Source organism: Melospiza melodia, chromosome 3 (assembly GCF_035770615.1).
Source record: "Melospiza melodia melodia isolate bMelMel2 chromosome 3, bMelMel2.pri, whole genome shotgun sequence".
NCBI classification, from domain to species: Eukaryota; Metazoa; Chordata; class Aves; order Passeriformes; family Passerellidae; genus Melospiza; species Melospiza melodia.
The window spans coordinates 114355555-114367139 of NC_086196.1; the positions used below are offsets into that span (position 1 = coordinate 114355555).

The 11585-nt window shown below is 39.6% G+C and overlaps 1 long non-coding RNA gene across 1 annotated transcript in view; it reads left to right on the plus strand.

Moving 5' to 3' along the window:
• The first annotated feature begins 1466 nt into the window (after positions 1 to 1466).
• The window catches only part of LOC134416302 (uncharacterized), a 137688-nt gene continuing 127569 nt past the window's right edge, over positions 1467 to 11585 (plus strand). The window contains exon 1 of the long non-coding RNA XR_010027224.1: positions 1467 to 1575. This is a non-coding gene — a long non-coding RNA (uncharacterized LOC134416302). The remainder of the gene's footprint in view (positions 1576 to 11585) is intronic.

Sequence of the window (11585 nt, forward strand, 5' to 3'; positions counted from 1 at the left end):
GACATTAGACAAGGGGGCTGAAGGTATAAAAAGGTGACATTGATTTTATTGCTCAGAAATATGGGCCAGTTAATTTTCTTTATGTGCCTGGCATCTTGGCCACGCTGCAGGATTTTTTTTTTTTTTTTCTTTGCGTGGTGTAGTTTGTTATTTAAAATTGCTGTTTAGGTGGAGGTGTCATTTGAAGTTTGGAATAAAGGATAGCTGGGAGTCCTGAGTGAGGTGGCCCTTGGTGTCCAGCGGGACTTCACTGGCTTGACTCTCTCATCTCCAAGTCAAACCTGCCCTCAAATAATTGCATATTAATAAGAGAATGCTCCAAAATTTTATTCTGATACTGTAAAATTGCAGGTGAAAACTGGCTCTGCTGCTGACATGTAGCTTAGGCTGGGAAATGAGTAGAGCATGATATTCACTGAGAAACTGGAGTGGAGGAGCAACCCGTGACCATGCTCAAAGAAAAATGTTGTGCAAGTGATTCAGCTCTTCCCTCTCTTGCAGGGCAGAGATTAGAGGTGCACCACTTTGTCAGTTCATCTCCTTAACTCATCATATATTATTTATTACAAGGATTTGGTTTCCTAAGCCTGTCGTCTTCTTTTCTCTTAAGATACCCCTGACTGTTTGATCTTGAGGGCTTATTTTTTATGATGATGGTGATTATGATTATTATTATGTACAGGTATGTGGGGAGGGAAGGATTTTGAGCAACAGCAAAACCCAAGCTTTTAAACATATGGGCTGTCAGTGTTTTTGTCTTGTTTTGGCACTTTTTGCACTTCATGCTAATGGTGTGACTGTGGTTGGCTTAAATACATCTGGGGTCCCTTGGAGCCTTGATTGCAGGAGTTTCCTGACTCTGCTATAATTCTGTGCATGCAGGTTCTTAACTAAACTGGCTTACACACCTTGAATTCATTTGCAGGATTTGAAAGATAAAAGAAAAAATTGTTAAAAATCCTATCAGCCACATTTAATTCAAAAAAGTAAAATTTGTCATAGCCAGGGTTTCCTGTTTGTTTGTTTTTTATTTTTATGCCAACCCACCCCCAAAACTTACAGACTAATGAAAATGTTAACATTTAACCTCGTTCAAGACAGCCAAAGTATTTTCACAGAGAGCCGGTGCATTCTTGGCATAGCTGGTGTTATAGGGTGGATTCTTCCATTTGTCAAGTGTTCAGAAGAAGCCTTTCATTTAAAAAGAAGGGAAGCCTTGTAGAAAAAAATGGGCTAAAATAAAATTAAAAAATAAACTAGGCAGGAGCAAACTTGCTTGTGTGGTTGGCAAACTGAGAGCAAAACTGTCATGGCTTTGTTCAGTTGCTAAAGGGATGGTCTGAAAAAAGAACTGGACTGTCTCTCCACCTGAGCCAGACATGAAAAGTTATAAAGAATATCAAATGAAGCTGTAGCAATGTGACACATCCCTGTTTTTCCCTCTCCTTGCCCCTCTCTCCAGGCAGCTCATGACAACAGAGGAAAGAGCAGATCATGGCACCAAATCCTGCCCTGAAGCTGAGCAGGGCTCAAGGAGTGGCCCTGTGTGGAGAAGCAGATGGAGCTCTGCAAACTGTAAGTGCCTGCTCTGGTACATTCCTTTACAAGCAAAGCCCCATGTCTGTGGTAACTGCATTTTTGGGCAGATTCCTTCCTAAATGTTGTTGTGAGATCAGAGAGAAATACTTGCTTTGTAACTGGCTTTGGTCATTTGGGATCTCCCCTTCCTCCCCTGGCTGCCATGGCACCCTTTTGTCCTTCCCCACGCTGACTGAAACGTTTTGGGTTCGTTCTTTATACGTTCTGATAAATCTTTTGTAATGGATTTTTGGGTTTTGCAGCTTAACGATATCAAATCCTTCCTAAGATTTATTGTCAGTCTCACTTGACCTGGGGATCAGAACTTAGAATGGTTGATGGAATTTGTTGCAGAATCAGGGAATGTTGTGAAAGTTGCTATTTTTGGTTTCTGTTTTGCTGTATCTGGAGACCACAGATTTAAAAAAAATGAAATGATAAATAATCTTTTCTTGGGTGTTCAAAACATGATGAGTGTGTGTGTTTCATGAACTTTGCCTTCTGGACAAGCTGATTTGTACTATTCCTGATAAAGAGATGCAAGACATCCAAGGTTTTTAGCTTTTAGAATTTCAGAATTCCTTAAAAAAAACGTTGCCACCTGCTCCCAGTGAAGGTTATAGACTGCCATAGTGAGAATTTCAGCTCCTGGTAATCAGTTTGCTTTTCACAGACCTCGCTTGCAGGGTTCACAGCCCCTTTCCAGCCTTGCTGGAGACACTTCTCTGTATAAGCAAAGGAGGAAAATGTGTTGGAGCTGGTGTGGACAAAATATTTATAGGAGATAGGACTGGTGTTGGGCCAGGTCTTCTTTGTAGAATACAGAGTGGGTTTGTTGCCTTCCCTCTGCAAAGCTTTGAGGCTGTCCCACCACTCCAGCTCTGTGGAAGAGCTGGCCCCATGGCTGTGGGAGGAGGAGGAGTAGGCTCATAAATGACATTTCATCCAAAGGGGGCCCAAAAGAAATTAAGTTTAGCAAAGAAAACAAGTTTCGTCAGTTAAGGCAATAAAGCACAGTCCTGGAGCAAGTCAATAATGCTCAATTGACAGCCAGTCAATATTTGTACTGGATTGACTTTTCAGGGAATGTGGAGATTTCGGGGGGTTTTATGTAAACACTGTAAATAGGCTGGGACACTGAAGTAGGGTTACAAATACCGAGTGTCAGATTAGATTAGGATCACTTCCTGGGAGCAGGATTTCTCCTACCACGAAAGAGACGTTTATATCTTGTGAAATGAACACAGATACAAATTTTTTTGTTTGTCAAATATATTCCAAAATGCAGCTGGGCAGATCTCATGGCAATGCTGCTCAGAACACTTCAAAGGGCAGCCTCTGTCTGAGGTCAGGCTCGCTCACCTTTTGTCTGTGCTCTCCCCAAGCTGTGCCAGGTTGAGCTGCAGTTGAGGTGGCATCGAGGCTCCAACTCAATTAACAGGAATGCTGTAAAAATTAATTTCAATTTTGAGCTTCATATAATGTGAAGAGCTATTAAGAAATATTCAGTATTTGTCATTCTGCTCCTTGGTGAAGAATTAGGCTGAGACATGACAAAATGTGCTGGTTCTGACATCTGTAACACAAGGTTTAGTCCGTACAAGTCTTCTTTACAATGCTTTGCAGTGGCATTCCTGGCAGCCACTTCTAACCAATGAAAAATCCATTTACCTTTTCCAAAGCTGGAAGCAAAGTGGAGAAACATTTTGGGAAGAAATTCGTAATTTACAATGCTTTTTTTCAAGATGTTGCCCACAAATTTCCTGACTTGTCTTCTTATTAGAAAGGTCTCAAATCACTGCAAGATTCCCAGTTCTCTAGAAATAATTGAGGGTGATCTGGCCTGTCCTGCCTGTCCCCAGGCACAGAAATGAGGGCAGGCAGAAGCTGGCACTGCCCAGATGGGCAAAGCAGCCCAAGTAAATCTGCTTTTATGTGTATGAAACATGTACATGGTTCTGGTAGATCCATGCAGGTAACACATCACTAGGAACCCCTCCTGATAGAAAGTGGATTACTGCATTTTATTGTTCTTTCTTTTATTTCTCCTGCCCTTTTTTTTTTTTTCCTTAGAAAAGGTAATTAGGCCATAAACAGAGGTCTGACAACTAATTTTATCTGCAGCAAAATTAATATCATAAGCAACAGATAATTTCAGCTGAGCAAAATTAAAAAAAGATATATATTAATGACATTTTAAAACCAGAAAATCTAATTTTTTTCCTTCTGAACTTTTCATACCTGGATCTTTTGATATGTGTGGAGATGCTCACTCATTTAGTGAACAAATGTTTTGCCTCTGTACTGTTCCTGCCTCACCACCAGGCCTGGCTGGTGTTGGCCTGTGGTACGAAGTTGCTTTTAATTTCCTCTCTCTTGTTCTCTGGTTCCTTTCAAAGCAGGAATGATCTGAGGGAAAAGACATTGCTTTTCTTACCTCTAAATTTTCATTGGCATTAATAGGAGGCAGGTGGCCAAGTCCCCGCGTACAGCTTTGAAAATTTAAGGTTTAACTTTTTTTTTTTTTTTTTTTTAACCCTGGGCAGATTCTTACACTGCTGGAGTTGTGAATCCTCAGTAAAGATATTAAATATGCAACCATACCATGTCAGCAGTGCCTAGAGAGTTTATCTACAAAATTATCGCCTACCTTCCAAATCTATAAACCTAAAATATTGATTAGTTAAAAGGTAGTGGATAAAGATTAACACAGCACAGCAGCAGATTACCCTAATCAAATAAAAAGACTATTAACAGAGCTGCTCACAGTTCTGAAGATGTTGGTTTGAAATACAGATGTCTTAACCAAAGTGCTATGTCTCATTTTCTGAATGCATTTTGGAATGCATTTAAATAAATTACCAAATAGAAAGAAAGCAGAGAAAAACTCCGCATGCTCCAGACAGTAAATTTCCATTTATAATAAAATTATTTTGTGCCTTTCAGTAAGTAGTTGGAACTTCTAAAGATCTATTCCATTGGCTAGTATGAAGTCAAGCAGTGGATTCCCTTCCTACAAGGCTCTATAGGCACATGTGTGATTTTAAACCTGTTAGGTTAATTTGGAGCTCTAAGATCCTTTGGAAAACTGTCCCTGCTTCAGACCAGCACGGGTTCAGGTGGCTTGGAATTTGTCACAAACATTTTATTTAGCTTATTAGGGTTCCATAGGAGTAAGTTACCGGGAATACCACTTGGAAAAGAGCAGCATTTGTCACTAATGCTTTTAGTGTACACTGGGAGTTTTTATCCAGCCAAAGGCTGAGCTGTGTTTTATCCCCTTGGAAGAATTTCCCATTGAGTGACGGCTGAGCAGGGATTGAGCTAATAACCCATGCCCTGGGTTACTGGAGGCACAGAGACAGAAAGAGAAAATAGGGTGGGTAATGTATTAATTTTCATCAGTTATGGACAATACTATTAAATTACTGACTCTTGTTGAAATAATGTGTCACCGATTAATAATGTCATTTCAGCTTCCCAAACTTTCCTACCTAAAAATTTTAATTCAGAAAGAAAAGATATGAAAATGTGTGAGAGAGATTTTGGCGCTCTAACTCATAGGTATGGAGGTCTTTTGTTTTTGTTTGAAATTGCACCTAATTTTAAGTCACAGTGTAAATGAGGTTTTAAAAGTTTTTAACAGTGATGTGGATAAATTTGGAATTAAAATTGAGATCTGAAATGTTGTGTTGCTCCACTTTTAAAAATAAGTTCCGTCCTCATTTGCAATTAAAATGCCTAGAATCTGCATAAAATGTGTGAAATTAGAGATAATTGAAATACAGTAGCTATAAATATGTCTACTCCATTTGAAAAATAAATAAAATGTCCACTAAAAGTGTGCAAAAGCCGTACCCCCTTCTCTTGTTTCTCACATTTGGATCTCTGGCGTTTTTCACACTTTTATAGCTAATTTTTATTGCAAAACAATATGTTACATTTGTAGCCGTTGTGGGAATGCAGAATAGCCCCTGGCAGCTCTGTAAAAAATGGAATGTTGGGAACACATTTAGAAGAATATAGCTTTCAATTTCATCCCCAGCATCGGTGTCGTGGAATCATATTAAGTGTGATCTAACAAAAACAAAAAGGGGGAAAAATTATGGAAAATAATTGAAATCAGCTATTATTTAAAGTATGTTCATTTCCCTGTTTGGATGTTTTCATAGTGTAAGTTGTTGTGATGTAGTGGTTTGCCAGGAGTGAAACTCCAAAGCCAGGTTGGTGCCATTCCCTGGAATGTCCTGTGCTGCTCCATCCACAGCTCTGGGATGAGCAGCCACAGCCAGTGCTGCAGTGGGTCAGGGGGCCCTGGGCTGGAGGAGCTCCCATTCTGTCCCATTCTCCATTACCAATTATTGCTTATTAGCCTGGGCTCTGGGGAGTGTCTGCCACTAGAGTGGAGCAGCACCTCACATGCAAATTGTAAAGAGCTTCTCTAACTTCAGTCTTGAAACTCAGAAAAATATTATTCCTATAACATCCTGTGCATCCTTAGTGAAATTGCACTGTGCTATTCTGTCATTTCCAATGCTGTGCCGTGTTTCAGTTCCTGGGGAACACCAATCAACTCCCAAAGAGCTGCTTTGGTGGGGAAATGAGCAGCTTTTCAACTGCTCTGCGTCCAGCCCAAGCACACACAGCAATTTGCTGTAATTCACACAAAACTGAATTGAAAGGCCTGGGTGAAGGTTACTGCCCTGGCTCCTCGGTGCTCCCCATCCTGGGATATTATTTCTGGAAGCCCTGCTTTCTGGAGGCGTGCCTTGCACAGGGAATTATGCCAAAACAAAAGAGTTTCCATGCAGGTATTATCCTGGGAGTAACAGGAATTCAGCAGGTTTTGATGTCGGTGGCTCCTTCAGTAGCTCTCCTCTTCCCTGATGCAGTGAGTATCACAAGGGACTTTGTTGCACTCTGGCTTGGGAATGTAATACTTTTTTCCCCTACTTTCCTCTTCCCCCCCCCCAAGTGAATTTATTAATAAATCACAATACTGGAGTTTTGTCAGAGGTGTGGATGTGTACTGGACTCAGGTGCCTCACTTCAAATCTTCCACAATTCCTGATTTGGGGATGAGAATTACGAGGAGGAGGCAGATTTCCAGGATGTGTTTGAGGAGTGCTGAAAAGTTAATGCATTAAGACTGAAACGGTGGGATTTAAATCGCTACATTGAGCTGCACATAGTACAGAGGGATTGATCCCAGAAAAGTACCAGAGAGGTTGTGTCTCATACAGGCCTAACCACTATGGAGTCATTCTTCAGAGACAGACCAAGCAACAGAAGAACCACAGCCTTACCTGCAAGGTGCCTTTTCATAGGTGCTTTTTTCTCTCCTTTTAAGTTGTCCTCAAGGAAAAATAAGAGCAAAAAGTCCCTGTGCTTCTCACTGCACATCTACAGCACTTCATAAATAATAGTGGCTGTTTTAAAAGCAGGGGACAGGCAGAGGGTTACAATGGATGAAAGCTAGTTAGTGAGTTAGCCAGATAAATGCTTAAAAGAACAGCAGCAAAGATAATCCTGCATTTATTTCTGAGGGATTCACCAGATGACCCTTTTCTGTCTTTCCTGATCCGTGTTTCTTGAGTCAAAGGGCTGAGCAGAAACCTGAAAAACAAACCTGCAAACTTGGGGTATTGCTGTGATTTGTGATCGTGCCTCCTTCGGCTCCTGGGTTCTGTTTCAGAGTATCTCAGTTAAACCTCGTGTCCAGCACGGGGTGGCTTTGGAGGGAGCTGTGGCAGAGACTCCCTGGCAGGCACAGGCACTGGTTCTCTCTAAACTTACTGAGTGACATGTGCAAAATTGATCATTTCAAGAGCCTTTTGTATAACACAAAACTTCAAGCAGAGAACCCAAGGCATTTCCTTTCATCAACCTGGTTCTAATTTGATCAAAGCACGGAAAAATTCAACCCGCCTTATTTCCTGTCCAGTTCTTTTACACTTTACAGCACATTATATATCAGTCTCATATCCCTGAATTTTAAGAAGCAACCAGTTATATAATTGGATCAACAGTTGCCAATCACTCCAGCACAGCATTATTACTAAGCTGACTATAATTTTGAAGCTCCTTTTTTATTATGCGTATGACTATATTATCACTGTATACATATTAGGACAGCTGAATGAGCCCCTCAAGGAAAATAAGGGTTCAAATAACTTTGAGAGGGGGAAGAGATGAACAGAATTGAGGATTCACCCCTGTTACAACCATGGTGCCTCATGGCACAGTTCCAGGAGAAAGGAAAAGAACAGTAGCCGTGTGCTGTCTGTGAATCCTGCCCACAAATCAGAAAATTGCAATGCTGCTGAAGTGGGCCATCTTGCATGCTTAAGCAAATTAAAAATCAAATGCGTTTTCTGCTCTCAAATGTGATGGATCGCAGAGGAATTTTGCAATATGCGAGTCTTTAAATCCAGTTCCTTTGCTCACAAAGCTCCCTCCTCCCCACAGACACCTGCACACAAGTTCAGAATAAAGCCACCACTCCTTCCTGAAGAGCTGGGAGTTGTCATTTGCATGTGACAAAAGCAGGTGCTGCTTCATGTCAGTAATTTGCACAATTATGTAAGAGAGTTAAAAACGTCAGGTAAACAGTAGTATTTCCCCCTGAAGCCCAGGAAGTCGGAGTTCTTTGGAATACCTTGAACCCTGTCTCAATAGTATCTCCTTAAAGAAAAGTGAGTGACAGCCGTTAGAAAACTCTGTTTTATGCTATTAATTTACAAATAAGGGTTGTTAGTCAAATAAGCATTTAATTCCCAATAGCCTGAATGTTTCAATACCTTGTAGCAAACAAATACATAGAATGTACATAATGGCAAACAAATTACAGAAATATTCCATAGAATTGACACATGAACTCATAACCTCTTAGGTAAAGGTGAATCACTATTGATGGAATTTTTTTATTGTAAGGACCTCCCTCCTTTTCTGTTGTTTTGTGCAATTCATTTGTATGCATTAGCTTGAAAGAATTAAACCTATAAATCATAGCTTAGACAATAATAATAATATAAAGAAAACATTATGATTTTTTCTGGTTTTGCCACTCAGACATTTACCTGTTTCTATTTTAGCTTTTTCTCTCTGAGCATTCACACAGAGTCATGAATATTTGTAGATATTTTTAGGTATAAATATGTTTTGTACATATACATATACATGTGTTTCCAGTATAGACATTTTTAAAAGGGCATTAATTTCATACATTTTACATATCTGTAGGCACAGACAGACAAAAAGCATACATGCATAAAAATGTAATGTCTCTCTTCAGCAGTCAGATTCTCTGCCCTACAGGACTTCACCAGGAAAAACTCACAAGCAAAATGCAGTTTTAAGCACCTTGCTGTAGTTAAAATTGCCCAGTGAATTTTGGAGAAAGTGATGAAATTCAGGTGAAAGTGAGCCTGAATTTGGAAGTCGAGGGGGTTTCAGTAGGAGGTTTGGGTGGTTGTTTGTTTGTTTTTTGGTGGGTTTTTTGGTGGGTTTTTTGTTTGTTTGTTGTTGGTTTTTTGTTTGTTTGTTTTGGGTTTTTCTTGTGGTGACCAGTGTTCCCTTCATGTCTTACTTATTTGGTGCCTGGCTCTTTGCACCCCTGCACCTTGTCCACAGGCTGATAAAATGAAATAAGTGTCTTATCACTTCTGCAGCCTGCTTTACAGTAGTGTATTTTTTTCTTTAGCGATTCCTGCTGTGGTTTTAAGTAATGCAATAAAACCACTTAAGCACCTCCCTTTATAAAGCTGGTTGTTGCATGAGCAGCGTGGTCATCTTCAGCTGCTGCATTGTCCTTTAAAACCCCCCAGCCCAGGGACAAAGCCAGCCCCGTGCAGTTGCTGTGTGTGCAAGTGTATGCATGCAAACAGAACTCAATCTGTTACAAACACAGAAATTGGATCAGCCGAGAAACAAGCCCTGTGCCCTCGTCCTCCCCCTCTGCCCATCCCTAGCATAATAGGAGAATTGAAATTCCTATTTCCAGACTCACTACAGATTAATATGGTTCAGCATAGATACTTATTTCTCTGATAGTTTCCCATGCATCTTCCCAGTGAAGTTGATAGAAATTACTCCAGCAGAATGCGTAAAGCAGATGTTATCCCATTAATTAGCTCTGGACCTGAGCAGGCTCAAGACTTTTCCATTTTCAGGCCGATAGGAATTGGTCCCAGTGAGCGTGCTCCATATCCACATTTAGTATCATCTCATAAACAGCACTGAAAACACAGCAGGCTCTTGATGAAGATACATTAGCTTATTTCTAATTTAAAGTTATGTTGCTTAACCTTAATGTAATTGGTCACTGGTGACCGACTGTTTGTATAGCGAGTTGATGACCAAAGAGCTGTAATAAATTATAAAACTTACTGCTTAAATAGAGGGAATGACTGTTCTGTTAAAAGCCTTGCTTGTAATAATGGTAAAATAATTACACCTCAAAGGAAGAGCCTTGGATCTGATAAAGCTACCAAAGTGTTTCAGATGAAGGTGTTTTCATTCTGCTTTAAAGGACATGTAGAAAATATAATTTTTTTTTTCCTCTCATTGCAGTGTCTTACGTTAGCTGAACAGTCAGCTTTCAAAGCTCAACCTAATATTGATTAAAAATAAATTGGTAAATCAAGATTGTTTTTGAGGGGTTGAGGGGATTAAAGTAATTAACCAATTTAGTGGTTAACAAGAAACAAAAGAAATTTGCACAAATAATTATATTCTGTACATCAATTCAAAGTCACCGCTAGACATGTGTTAGAGAAGCGTTGATTAGCTGGTAGAATAACCAGGATAATAATCAACTATGGAAGTAAGTAATTGACACAACTTTAATGTTTAATAATGAATAGCATGCCAGGGGCAAAATTAAAGGAAATCTACTTTCTGAGACCCAGTTCAGACCTAAAACTTCTTAGGCCAAATACACCAATTTACTGGAGATTCCTGAACTGCTTCTGCAGTGCTGTAGCACAAGTAACAGGTGTGGTTAAATGGCACAAGTGGCTCTATTAAATCTGGTGGTTTCTATGTGCTGCAATTAAATTTCCAGCCTTTTCCCTGCTGAAGACTTAGAGGTTGGTTTTAAAACTGCAGGAATGTAAGGAACACTCACTCTTCCACGGCTGTTCTTTGTTTCTCCAAGCGGCGTTCTATTAACAAGCAGTTCATTAAATCAATAAGAGTCAGGAATAAGTGTATGATTTGCTTGTCTCAGAAGCGATAATTTCTCTCTCTAAATATTTGCGTTTAAAATTTGGGCTCCCTCCAAATGCCCTAACTTCACAATAGAGAAATTGAGCTTGTTTTTTTTTTCTTTTAATCCTCGTATTTCATTTCTTACAAGGACCTTCCAATAATTTAAACTATTTACAGTGCCTCAAAGATCATTATTTCCCTGTGACTCCTCAGAGAAATATTGGAGCCACTCTATTTATTGCTGACATTAGATTTACCTTTGAAGACTGGTTTACAAAATGTAGACATTAGGATGGGAAAGTCATTATTTTTTGTACATTGCTCAGAATGGTAAGTTTCTGTGTGTGCTGTATCAGAGTAAACATTGCTGTAGCTGCTCAGTTTGTTATGGAAACTTGAAAAGCAGATGCATTAAGGTATTTTGGTTTTAAAAACACACGGTTCTTTAGAAGGAAAAATATAAATACTGTTTGGGAGCTTGTCACGAATGTATATTTAAAAATAACACCCCCCCAAAGCAATGAATAAAAATGCTTTTTGGCGTTGTAAATGGAGGCAGAGAATTGCTCAACCAATAGAAAAGCAGGTGGGGTAACACATCCTGATTCTTCTAATTGAGGCTGTAAAGAAAGATGAGAGATATGTGCACTGTTTGTGTCACAGTAGTTGTGATCTGTGAAAATAACTTCAGAGCAGCCTTTCCTAATATTAAAATGTCTCTGTTGCTGTTCAACTAAAAATCAATACAGCTCACAATTTTAATAAGGAACATGAATCTGAAAATGTGTTTAGTATCA